Genomic DNA, 13,688 nt, shown 5'->3' with positions numbered 1-13,688 from the left:
TTTTTCCTACAATGGGGGATTTCTAGACTGGGGGGGCACATCTTTAAGGTGAGAGGAGAGAGATTTTAAAGAGGACATGATGGGCAAATGTTTACACAGACGGTGGTTCGAGTGTGGAATGAACTTCCTGAGGAAGTGGTGGATGTGGGTACAGTTACAATGTTTAAAAGACACTTGGGTAAGTATATGAATAGGAAAGGTCTGGAGGGATATGGGCCAGGAGCAGCAGGTAGGACAGTTTAGTTTGGGATAATGGCCGGCATGGACTGAAGGATCTGTCTCCAGGCTGTATGACTCTATGTTCACCTTTCAAATAAGTTTAAAATGCAGCCATTGTTAAAAAGCAACGATTCCTAAACTGACTGTTCATCTCAGTAGAACCAAATCATGTGCAAACAGACTAGTGCGTATACCCTCCCAGTGTCCTTCTCGGGAATGAGGAACAGAAGTCCCTTTTTATTCAAGGGATTTGATTTTGCTTATTGCCCACCCCTAATAGCTCTTGAGGTGATGGTGAGCTGTCTTCTTAGAAAGCTGCAGTGCATGGCACACCCACAGTGTTGCTAGGGAGGGAGAGGATATAACAGTGGGGTTGAGAAGATCTGAGGAATGAGGGGAGTCGGAAAAACTGACAGGAAAGGGAGCAACTTGGGGAGACCTCCCTTGATAGAAGCAATAATCCTGAGAGCTTTGAACAAGAAAGTGACATCAGAAGTGGTGCCTGAGGAATTAGTACTGTGTGCTTTAATTATATAAAAGACATTGAGCAGACATGGGAGAGGCACAATTAGTGCCAGAATCATACAGCCCAACTCATCCATGGTGACCAGGTTTCCGAAACTGAACTACAGTCGTCCCATTTCGATTTCCCGTTGGGCAGAGAAGGAAGCCATTGGATCCAGGCTGAGTAAGTCATAAAGCAAATGAGATCTGAACAGAAATGGTCCAGTGTTTAGTTCGGACTTATTCCTAGAAAGCAAAGAGCGGGGTGATGAACACTCTCACCTGAACCAGAGATTTGAGTCTCAAGTGAATGCAAAACCTCCCCCTGTGTTTCAACACAGTACCAATGGAGTGCTACATTGCCTTTCGTTTGAGATTAGATTAGATTAGATTACAGTGTGGAAACAGGCCCGTCGGCCCAACAAGTCCACACCGCCCCGCCGAAGCGCAACCCACCCATACCCCTACATTTACCCCTTACCTAACACTAGGGGCAATTTAGCATGGCCAATTCACCTGACCTGCACATCTTTGCACTGTGGGAGGAAACCGGAGCACCCGGAGGAAACCCACGCAGACACGGGGAGAACGTGCAAACTCCATACAGTCAGTCGCCTGAGGTGGGAATTGAACCGGAGTCTCTGGCGCTGTGAGGCAGCAGTGCTAACCACTGTGCCACCGTGCCGCCCACAAATAGAGATAGAGTCACAGTCCTGTAGCCTCCAGTCTGAAAAATGACTGTGTACCAGGGCTTGCTGCTTTCTGACCCCAGCCAATTTTAATCCAGTCTGACACTGACCCTCCTCTTCCATCAGCCTCCACCTTGTCAGACACTTGCTAGAAATTCATTTCGACAGCATCCACTGCTTTCCCTCATCAACATTCACTGTTGCTTTCTCAAAAAAAATCAATTACTTGAGTACAATTTGCATTTTAGAGATGTACAGCACAGAAACAGACCCTTCAGTCCAACTTGTTCATGCTGACCAGATATCCTAACTTAATCTAGACCCATTTGGCAGCAATGTTTTATGAATCTGTACAGGCTCTCCTTAAAGTCAAACTCTGAAAGTGCCTGATTATTTTTCCCTTTATCACTGTAAAACTTTACCAAACATTGATGTTAAACTGATTGGCCTATAGTTACTAGGAATACCCTTACACTTTTTCTTGAACATTTGCCACTCTTCAACTCTTTGGGACCTTCTCTTGGGAGACTGGAAGGGTACACAAACCCGTCTGCGATCTTCAGTGTCTGTTTCATTCAGGCCAGGTGAGCTATCCACTAAGTACAATCAGATAATAGGCCCCCATTCTTTTCTTTGGCTGGTTCTTGCTTGGAGAACTCACCTGACGAGCATCATACATTTCTCAGTTGCGTCATACTCTATCTCACAGCGAGTAGTGACGAAGGGATTCCAAGAAAGCGTTTGCCAAGTTGGCACACAAATGGCTTGGGTTAACAAAACAGAAGGCCCATGTGACAGGATGGTTAGTATCAGCTTTGGAGGGCAAATCAGCTGCAAAGGTCAGGAAACTGCAAGTCATGGCCAATGGCTGTTTTTCAGACTGGAGGATGTTAGACAGCAGCGTTCCACATGGCACAGTGCTTTCCAGATACTGGAAAACAATAATTACTATTACAAATTTGCAGGTGATACTGAATGTGGAGAAAACTACATAAAGAATAGTAATATTAAAGATTTCTGAATTCCGTTAAATTAACATTTGAATTATTTAAATAGGGGTTTATAGAGAAGACAAAATAAAGTCAGCAAACAAGCGTATTAATTAGATTAATCTGAAATCAGTGAAATTCAAGTACAATTATTTGCAATCTAGATTATGTCTAGAACTTAAATGTAACATCTATTTTTAAAAAAATACTAGAACTGACAGGGCTGGATAAGTGTTCAGACATCACCACTTCCCTCATTTCACCTGACTTCAATCATTCCCTCTCTGCACAACATCATCCCACTCCTCCACCATCCAGCCTTCTCTATCATTAAGCCCTTTGTCCTAAAATCTTTAGTGCCATCACCACCCCCTCCCTCATACTCTTCACTCCTCTTCAACATCTCCCTTCTCTACATCTTCAACATATCCATCCACCGTTCCCCCTACATCAGCCCCTTACCCACTGCCTCATTCACCACCCATTCCCATACCTGTCCATCATTCACCCCATCCATTATCTCCTTCTCCACCATAATCCTCTGCCCATCCATCAGACACGCCTCCTATTCACCCATCATCCCCTTGCTATCACCAATTATATTTTCCATTGGCCCATAACATTTCCCCTCCCCACGCTGCACATCATCATCCCACATCCTAAATCTCTCATATCACACCCTCCCAATCATCTCATCTTCCCACCCCCAATCAACATCTCCCCATCTCCTGTCCAATCTTTATTCCTGTTTCCATTTCCCCACCATCCACCCCCCACATACAAGCACCCATTATCACCTCTCCCCCCACATAATCATACCTGTCGCCCTCCCCAGATAATCCACCCCATCTCCCTCCCTCCCAACATCATCCAACCCATCCCCTACCCCCATCATAAACCGGCTACATCATCATCATTCCCCATTTCCCCTCACCCCACATCATCCACCCCTTACAACACATCATCCACCCCTTTCCCTCCCCACGCCACATCATCCACCCCTTCCCCTCCCCACGCCACATCATCCATCCCTTCCCCTCCCCACGCCACATCATCCACCCCTTCCCCCCCATGCCACATCATCCACCCCTTCCCCCCCAACACACACACACCATAATACAGCGCAGAACAGGCCCTTAATGTTGCGCTGACCTGTGAACTAATCTAAGCTATCCCATCATCATCCATATTCTTATCCAAACACTGTTTAAATCCCCCTAATGTGGATGAGTTAACTACATTGGCAGGCAGGGCATTCCACGTCCTTCCCACTCTCTGAGTAAAGAACCTGCCTTTGACATCTGTCTTAAAACTTTCACCCCTCAATTTGCAACTATGTCCTTTCGTACAAGTCAACATCATCACCCTAGGAAAAAGGCTCTCTCTGTCCACCCCATGTAATCCTCTGATCATCTTGTATATCTGTATTAAATCCCTTCTTAGCCTTCTCTCGAATGAGAACAGACCCAAGTCCCCTCAGCCTTTCCTCATAAGATCCTCGCTCCATCCAGGCTCCATCCTGGTAAATCTCCTCTGCACCTTTTTCAATGCTTCCACATTCTTCCTGTAATGGGGCAACCAGAACTGTACACAATATTCCAAGTGAGGCCGCACTAGCATTTTGTAAAATTGCAGCATGACATCACAGCTCCGGAACTCAATCCCTCTACCAATAAAATCTAACATACCGTATGCCTTCTTATCAGCACTATCAATCTGGGTGGCAACTTTCAGGAATCTATGTACATGGATAGCAAGGTCTTTCTGCACATCCACACTACCAAGAATCTTTCCATTGACCCAGTATTCTGCCTTCCTATCATTCTTCCCAAAACGAATCACCTCACATTTAGAACATAGAGCATAGAAAAGCACAGCACAGAACAGGCCCTTCGGCCCAAAATGTTGTGCCGAGGATTATTCCTAATCTAAACTAAAATAATCTAACCTATACGCCCTTCAATTCACTGCTGTCCATGTGCTCGTCCAGCAAACAATTAAATGTTCCTAATAACTCTGCTTCCACCACCACCACCACTAGCAACACATTCCATGTGTTCACAACTCTCTGCATAAAGGACCTACCTCTGACGTCTCCTCTATACTTTCCACCTAATATCTTAAAACTATGACCCCTCGTGCCAGTCAATCCTGCCCTGGGGAAAACTCTCTGGCTATTAACTCTATCATTGCCTCTCATTACCTCGTACACCTCGATCAGGTCACCTCTCTTCCTCTTTCTCCAGAGAGAAAAGTCCAAGCTTAGTCAACGAAGCTTAGTCCAAGCTTCATAAGACAAGCCCTCCAGTCCAGGCAGTATCCTGGTAACCCTTCTTTGCACCCTCTCCAAAGCTTCTGTATCTTTCCTATAGTAGGGCGACCAGAACTGGACACAATATTCCAAGTGTGGTCTCACCAGGGTCTTGTGGAGCTGCAGCAAAACCTCACGGCTCTTAAACTCGATCCCCTTGTTAATGAAAACCAACACCATATGATTTTTTAACAACCCTATTCACTTGGGTGGCAACTTTGGAGGATCTATGCACTTGAACATCAAGATCCCTCTGTTCCTCCACATTGCCAAGAATCCTGTCTTTAATCCAATATTCAGCATTCGAGTTCAACCTTCCAAAATGCATCACTTCACATTTATCCAGTTTGAGCTCCATCTGCCATTTCTCAGCCCAACACTGCATCCTGTCAATGTCATGCTGCAGCCTGCAATTGCCCTCGAAACTATCAACGGCACCTCCAACCTTTCTGTCATCCGCAAATTTACTAACCCACCCCTCGACCTCCTCATCCAAGTCATTTATAAAACCTAAAAAGAGCAGGGGCCCAGGAACAGAGCCCTGCGGGACGCCACTCACCATTGACCTCCAGGCAGAATACTTTACATCTACAACCACTCTCTGCCTGCTGTCAGCCTGCCAATTCTGAATCCAGACAGCCAAATCTCCCTGTATCCCATACCTCCTGAGTTTATGAATGAGCCTACCATGGGGAACCTTATCAAATGCCTTGCTGAAGTCAATATACATCATATCCACTTGCTTTACCTTCGTCGACCTGTCTCGTCACCTTGTCAAAGAACTCAATAAGATTTGTGAGGCATGACCTGCCCCTCACAAAGCCATGCTGACTGCCTTTAATCACGCAATGCTTTTCCAAATAGTCATAAATCCTATCCCTCAGAATTCTTTCCAAAACCTTGCTGACCACAGACGTAAGACTGACTGGTCTGTAATTGCCATGGATTTCCCTATTCTCCTTCTTGAAAAGAGAAACAACATTCCCCTCCCTCCAATCCTCCGTACGATTCCCATGGAACGTGAGGAAGCATAAGTCTTCGCCAGGGGCTTAGCAACCTCCTGTCTCACTTCCCAGAGCAACCTAGAATAAATCTGGTCTGGCCCTGCGGACGTATCAATCTTAATGTTTGCCAGAATTTCCAGCACATCAACTTCCTCAATCTTGATCTGTTCAAACCTATTTCCCAGCTCCTCAAAGTTCTCACTCACAACAAGGTCCCTTTCCTTAGTGAAAACTGAAGCAAAACACTCATTTAGGGCTTCTCCTATCTGCTCAGGCTCCATGCACAAGTTCCCTCCGCTTTCCCTGATCGGCCCTACCTTCTCCCTGATTATTCTCTTATTCCTCACGTATGAGTAAAATCCCTTTGGGTTCTCCCTAATCCTACCTCTCAAGCCTTTTTTGTGTCCCCTCCTGGCTCTCCTCAGTCCATTTCTGAGCTCCTTTCTAGTAAGCCTGCAATGCTGTAAAGCTGTGCTAGATCCTTGCTTCCTCCACCTTACGTAAACTGCCTTCTTCCTTTTGACGAGAAGCTCCTCTGTTCTTGTCATCCAAGGTTCCTTAATCTTACCCCTTCTTGTCTGTCTCAGAGGAACAAATCTGTGCATCAGTTGCAACAACTGCTCCTTAAACAGTCTCCACATGTCTGTTGTGCCCTTTCTGTGGAACAATTGCTCCCAATCTGTACTTTCCAACTTTTGTCTGATAGCGTCATAATTTCCTTTTCCCTAAATAAATATCTTCCCTTGGTAACTGCTCCTTTCCCCCTCCAAGGCTATGGTAAATGTGAGGCAGTTGTGGTCACTGTCACTAAAGTGCTGCTCCTACCACAAGATCTGGTAGGATCTCATTGCCATGCACCAAATCCAAAATGGCCTCTCCCCTCATCGACCAGTCTACATACTGAGTAAGGAAAAATTTATCTGCATTGAATTCCATTTTCCACCCCTCAGCCCAATTCTGCAGTTTATTAAATACCCCACTGCAACCTGCAACATTCTTCCAGACTGTCCACCACTCCACCAACTTTAGTGTCATCTGCAAACTTACTAACCCATCCACCTATGCCTGTGTCCAAGTCATTTATAAAATGACAAACAGCAGTGGTTCCAAAACTGATCCTTGTGGCACACCACTAGTAACCGGACTCTAGACTGAATATTTCCCATTAACCACCACTTGTTGCCAGTTTCTAATCCAAACTGCTAAATCACCCTCAATCCCATGCCTCTGCATTTTCTCCAATAGCGTACCATGTGGAACCTGATCAAATGCTTTTTTGAAGTCCATGTATACCACGTCAACTGCCCAACCCTCATCCACGTTTGGTCACCTTCTCAAAAAACTCAACGAGGTTTGTGAGACACGACCTGCCCTTGACGAAACCACGTTGACTTTCTCCAATCAAATTGTTGCTTCTAGATGATTATAAATCCTATCTCTTACAATTCTTTCCAAAGCTTTTCCTACAACAGACATAAGGCTCACTGGTGTATAATTACCTGGGTCATCTCTACTGCCCCTCTTGAACAATGGCACAACATTCGCAATCCTCCAGTCATCTGGTACTAAACCTGTAGACAATGACGACTCAAAGATCAAGGCCAAAGGCTCTGCCGTCTCCTCCCTAGCTTCCCAGAGAATCCTCTGATAAATCCCATCTGGCCCAGGGGACTTGTCTACTTTCGCACCTTCTAGAATTGATAACATCTCCTCCTCACTAACCTCAATCCTTTCAAGTCTAATAGCCCCATCTATAACTCTTGTCCTGTGGTATGTACCTATCTTTTTCCATCGCTAAACTAAACGAAACCGAATTATGGTCACTCTCTCCAAAGTGCTTGCCTATCACTAAATCAAACACTTGGCCTGGTTCGTTATCAAGTACCAGATCCAGTGGGCCCTCCCCTCTTGTCGGCCCTTTGACATATTGTGTCAGGAAACCCATCTGCACACATTGGATAAAAACTGATACATCCGACATACAAGCATTTCCAGTTAATGCTGGGGAAGGTAACGTCCCCCATAATGATCACCCTGCTCCTTTCTCTCTTGCCCAAGATCGTTTTGCCAATCCTCTCCTCCATCCCTGGAACTTTGCAGAGGCCTATAAAAAACTCCCAGCGGTGTGACCTCTCCTCTCCTGCTTCTAACCTCAGCCCATACCACCTCAGTGGACGAGTCCTCGTCAAAAGTTCTTTCAGCCACTGTTATATTGTCCTTTACTAAAAATAGGCACACCTCCCCCTCTTTAACTGCCTTCCCTGATCTTAATGAAATATCAAAACCCTAGAACCTGCAACATCCATTCCTGACCCTGCTCTATCCATGTCTCTGAAATGGCCACAACATCATCCACCCCTTCCTCATCATCTACCCCTTAACCCTCCACCCACATCATCAACCCTTCCCCCCCACCACATCAACCATCCATCCCCCTCCCCACATCACCCCCATCATCATTCTTTCCCCTCCCCACATCATCCCTTCACCATAAACCCTCCAATCATCATTCCGTCTCCCACATCGCCCCATCAACACCTCCCTCCCCACACCACCCCCATCATCCTCCTCTCCTTTCCCTCCCCACATCACCCCTCCATCATCTCCTCTCCCCACCAAACCCTTCCACCCATCTTCATCATCCCCTTCCCCCAATCATCATCCACTACATCCCTATCATCGTCTTCCCCCATCATCACCCCATTCCATCATGATCCCCGTTCCTCACCTTATCATCTCCTTCCCCATCATTAATCACCTCCTTTCCCCAATCATCGATATCCACCCTCTCCCTCATCAACTTCCCCTCCCCCACCATCATTCCCTTCTCCATCATCAACCCCTTCCCTATCATCTCCTTCACCCCATTACCCCCTTCCCCCATCTTCATCATCCCCATCCCCCATCATCATCCCCTTCACCAACATCATCCCCATCACACCCATCATCACCATCTTCATCCCCTTCCCCCATCTTCATCCCCTTTTCCCATCTTCATCCCCTTTTCCCATCTTCATCTCCTTCCCCCATCTTCATCCCCTTCCCCCATCTTCATCCCCTTCCCCCATCATCATCCCCTTCCCCCCATTTTCATCCCCTTCCACCCATCTTCATTCCCTTCCCCCATCATCATTCCCTTCCCCCCATCATCATCCCTTTCCCCCTTCATCATCCACTACCCATCATCATTCCCTTCCCCCATCATTAACCCTTCCCTTCATCATCAATCACCCCCCTTCCCCATCATCACACCCATTCTCCCATATCGTCATCCCCGTTTCCCCCATTGTCATGTCCTTCTCCCATCAATCAACCTCCATCATCAATATACCCTTCCCCTCAGCATCACCCCTCCCCCAACATCAACTCCTCTCCCGTCATGATTATCCCCTCCCCATCATCAATCACCCTCTTCTCCCCACCATCAATATCCCCTCCCTGTCATCACCCTGCTCCCCTACACCCCATCATCGCCTCCCTCATCGTCACCCCTCTCCCCCCTCATCATCACCCCCTTGTTCCCTCCCCCATCATCACCCTCTTGCCCCCCCATCATCCCCATTCCCCGCATTGTCATCTCCTTCCCCCATCATCGATATCCACCCTCTCCTTCATCAACTTCCCCTCCCCCACCATCACACCCACACCCCATCATCATCCCCTTCCCCCCCATCATCAACCCCTTCCCCATCATCTCCTTCCCCATCATCATCCCTTCCCCCATCATCATCTCATACCCCCCCATCATCAGCCCCTTCCCGTCATCTCATTCCCCCATTCCCCATCATCACCATGCTCCCCTACACCCCATCGTCGCCCCCCCCATCGTCACCCCTCTCCCCATCATCATTATCACCCCCTTGTCCCCTCCCCCATCATCGTAACCCCCTTGTCCCCCTCATTGTCACCCACTTGACCCCTCCCCTTCATTGTAATCCACTGCCTCCCTCATTGTAACCCCCGTCCCTCTCATTGTCACCACCTTGACCCCCTCATCGTCACCCCCTTGCTCTCCCTCGTCACCCCTTTCCCACCCCCATCGTCACCTCCTTCCTCCCATCCCCCATCATCAACCCCTTGCCCCATCCCCCCACATCATCACCCCCTTGCACCCCCATCATCACCCCTTGCCCTCATCGTTACCCCTTTCCCCACATCACCACCTTCATCAATCACACCCTTCCCCATTATCATCAATCACACCCTTCTCCCCATCATCAGTCACCCCTTCCCTACCCATCATCACCCGTCCACCCTCATCAAACCCCTCCCTCTCATCATTATCCCCTTCCTCCATCACCCAATTACCCCATCACACCCTTTCTCTCATCGTCATCCCCTTTCCCCGCACCACCTCCTTCATCAATCACACCCTTCTCCCCATCCAACCCCTCCCCCTCATCATTCTCCCCTCCCCCATCAAACCCCTCCCCCTCATCATTCTCCCCTTCCCCATCAAACCCCTCCCCCTCATCATTCTCCCCTTCCCCATCAAACCCCTCCCCCTCATCATTCTCCCCTTCCCCATCAAACCACTCCCTCAACATTTTCCCCTCCCACCCCATCATTATCCCCTTTCCCATCAAACCTCTTACCCCTCATCATTATCCCCTTCCCCATCAAACCCCACCTCCCTCATCATTAGCCCCTTGCCCTACCCCCTCATCATTATCCGCTTTCCCATTAAACCCCTCCTCCATCATTATCCCCTTCCCTATCAAATCCCTCCCCTCCAGCATCACCCCCTTGCCCTCCCCCTCATTATCCCCTTCCCCATCAAACCCCTCCCCATCATCATTATCCCCTCCCCCTCATCATTACCCCCTTCCCCATCAAACCCCTCCCCCTCATCATTATCCCCTTCCCTCAACATAATGATCCCTTTCCCCAATCATCACTCTTCCCCCCAATGTCAGCCCTTGCCCCCCTCATCATCCCTTTGCACCCCCATCATCTCCTTACCACCCACATCATCACCCTCTTGCCCCACTACACCCCCATCTCCCCCTCATCATCAACTCCTTGCCTCCTCACCCCTCGTCACCCCCTTGTTCCCACCTCCTTCATTGTCATCCCCTTGCCCTCCTTTCTCTCATCAAACCTTGCCCCCTCTTGCCCTCATCAACTCTTTGCCCCTCCCCTCTCACCGTCACCCACCTTTCCCCTCATTTTACTCTGCCCCCTTGCCCTCATCACCCCCTTTTCCCCCTTGTCACCCCTTTGCCCCTCCCCTCACATCGTCACCCACCTCCCCCTCCCCATTGTCACCCACCTCCCCCTCCCCTCCTCATTGTCACCCCCCTCCTACTCGTCACCCCTTGCCCCCCTCATCACCACTCCCTTGCCCCCTCCCATCGTCACCACCCCCTTGCACCCCTCCCATCGTCACCCCCTTGACCCCATCAGTCACCCCCTTGACCCTCCATTATCATCCCCATGACCCTCCATCATCACCCCCTTGACCCCATCAGTCATCCCCTTGCCTCATACCCGTCACCTCCATCCCCCACCATAATCCCATCCCCCACCATCACCCCCTTTCCTCCATCATCACACCCCTCCCCTGCATCACCTCCTTCATCAACCACCCCTGCCCCCATCAATCATGCCCTTGCCCCCTTCTCAGATACTCCTTCCCCACCCATCACTCCTCGCCCCTCATCATTATCCCCTTCCCCCCATCATTATCCCCTTCCCCATCAATCATGCCCTTGCCCCCTTCTCAGATACCCCTTCCCCACCGATCATCACTCTTCCCCCCTCATCATTAACCCCTTCCCCCATCAACACCCATCCCCACCCACTGTCACCCCCTGCCTCCCACTATCACCTTGTGTCCCTCTCATTGTCACCCCCTTGCCCCCTCCCCCTCATTGTCACTCCCTTCAACATCAACCCCCTTGTCCCCTTGCATCCTCATCGTCACCCCCTTGCTCCCGCCCCTTCATCATCACCCCCTCGCCCCTTCAACGTCACCTCCTCTTCACCCCGTGCCCACTTCCCCTTATCGTCATACCCTTGCCACCTCACCCCTCATTGTCACCCCCTCATCATCACACCGCTTGCCCCACACCCCCATCATCACAACCCTACCCCATATCGTGACCCTCTTGTTCCCCTCATCGTCCCCTCACCTGCTCCTCCTCCATCTCTTTGTCATCCACTTCTCCCTGCTCCCCATTGTCACCCACCTCCCCCTCCACCCTCATTGTCAACCCCCTCCTTCCTCATGACCCCCTCATCATCACCCCATGCCCCCTCCCATCATCACCCCCTTGCCCCCTCCCATCATCACCCCCTTGATCCTCTATCGTCACCTGCTTGAACCCTTCCCCCATCAACAACCATCCCCTATTGTCACCCCCTGCCTCCCTCATAGTCACCCCCTTGCCCTACCCCCTTCGTTGTGTCCCTTGCCCATCCCCCGCATTGTCCCCCTTGCCCTCCTCATAGTCCCTCCTTCCACCCTATCCTCACGCGTCCCCAACTCATCGTCGCCCCCCGCCCCGTCCCCCCTCATCGTCGCCCCCTTACCCCCTCCACCCTCATTGTCATTATTTGTCCCCCCTCAGTCACCCCCTTGCCCCTCCCCCTCATTGTCACCCCCTTCAACATCAACCCCCTTGTCCCCTTCCATCCTCATCATCACCCACTTGCTCCCGCCCCTTCATCATCACCCCCTCGCCCCTTCAACGTCAGCTCCTCTTCACCCCGTGCCCACTTCCCCTTATCGTCATACCCTTGCCCCCTCACCCCTCATCGTCACCCCCTCATCATCACACCGCTTGCACCACACCCCCATCATTACAACCCTACCCCACATCGTGACCCTCTTGCTCCCCTCATCGTCCCCTCACCTGCTCCTCCTCCATCTCTTTGTCATCCACTTCTCCCTGCTCCCCATTGTCACCCACCTCCCCCTCCACCCTCATTGTCAACCCCCTCCTTCCTCATCGCCCCCTTGACCCCCTCATCATCACCCCTTGCCCCCTCCCATCATCACCCCCTTGATCCTCTATCGTCACCTGCTTGAACCCCCATCCTCGTCCCTTCACCCCCTTCATCATTACCCTATCATCACCCTTTGCCGTACCCTCGTCACCTCCCTCCCCCACCACCATCACCCCCTGCCCCTATTATCAGCTACCCCTGCCCCACCCATCATCACTCCTCCCCCTCATCAGTATCTCCTTCCATCAACAACCACCCCCTATTGTCACCCCCTGCCTCCCTCATAGTCACCCCCTTGCCCCACCCCCTTCGTTATCTCCCTTGCCCCTCCCCCTCATTGTCCCCCTTGTCCTCCTCATCGTCCCCCCTTCCACCCTATCCTCACGCGTCCCAACTCATCGTCGCCCCCCTGCCCCGTCCCCCCTCATCGTGGCCCCCCTGCCCCGTCCCCCCTGCCCCGTCCCCCCTCATCGTGGCCCCCCTGCCCCGTCCCCCCTGCCCCGTCCCCCCTCAACCCTCATTGTCATTCTTTGTCTCCCTCATCGTCATCCCCTTGCCCCTCCCCCTCATCGTCACCCCCCTTGCCCCTCCCCCTCATCGTCACCCCTTGTCCCCTCCCCCATTGTCATTCTTTGTCCCTCTCATCGTCGCCCCCCTTGCCCATCCCCTCATCCCCTTGCCCCTCCGCCTCATCCCCTTGCCCCTCCCCCTCATTGTCACCCCCTTGCCCCTCCCCCTCATTGTCACCCCCTTGCCCCTCCCCCTCATTGTCACCCCCTTGCCCCCCCTACTCGTCATAATCACCCCGTCCCCCTTTACGAAATTCCCCGCAAGCTCCTCCCATGTGCCATTCCGGGCGCCTCTGATTGGATGATGTGAAGGAGGCGCGGCCATCACGACGCCAATCCGATTTGTCGCCCTCGCGCTGCTGGAATATTCTGGAAGGGACAGCGCGAGAGCCAACGGCCTCAAGATTCAAACTGCCCGCAACGGAACGTCCCTTTAACCGCCTCAGTGTATC

General features: G+C 50.8%; 1 long non-coding RNA gene across 3 annotated transcripts; it reads right to left on the bottom strand.

Annotated features, from left to right (window-relative positions):
• Positions 1–657: 657 nt before the first annotated feature.
• Positions 658–13,606, bottom strand: LOC148135988 (uncharacterized). 3 transcript variants are annotated; one of them, XR_015754778.1, is made up of 4 exons: positions 13,472–13,594; positions 7,216–7,287; positions 2,074–2,343; positions 658–969 (listed from the first exon to the last, which is right to left on the bottom strand). It is a non-coding gene; the product is annotated as an uncharacterized LOC148135988 (long non-coding RNA). The 3 variants fall into 3 exon arrangements; XR_015754779.1 differs by lacking the exon at positions 7,216–7,287 and having other exon boundaries at positions 13,472–13,606; XR_015754777.1 differs by lacking the exon at positions 13,472–13,594 and having other exon boundaries at positions 7,216–7,772.
• Between the last annotated feature and the right edge of the window lie 82 nt (positions 13,607–13,688).

This window comes from Chiloscyllium plagiosum, unplaced genomic scaffold (assembly GCF_037043375.1).
Source record: "Chiloscyllium plagiosum isolate Xiang-an unplaced genomic scaffold, Cpla_swu_hap1 HiC_scaffold_47, whole genome shotgun sequence".
Classification (NCBI taxonomy): Eukaryota; Metazoa; Chordata; class Chondrichthyes; order Orectolobiformes; family Hemiscylliidae; genus Chiloscyllium; species Chiloscyllium plagiosum.
Note: the sequence above shows the minus strand (reverse complement) of the source record. Positions and strands in the feature narration are given on the sequence as shown.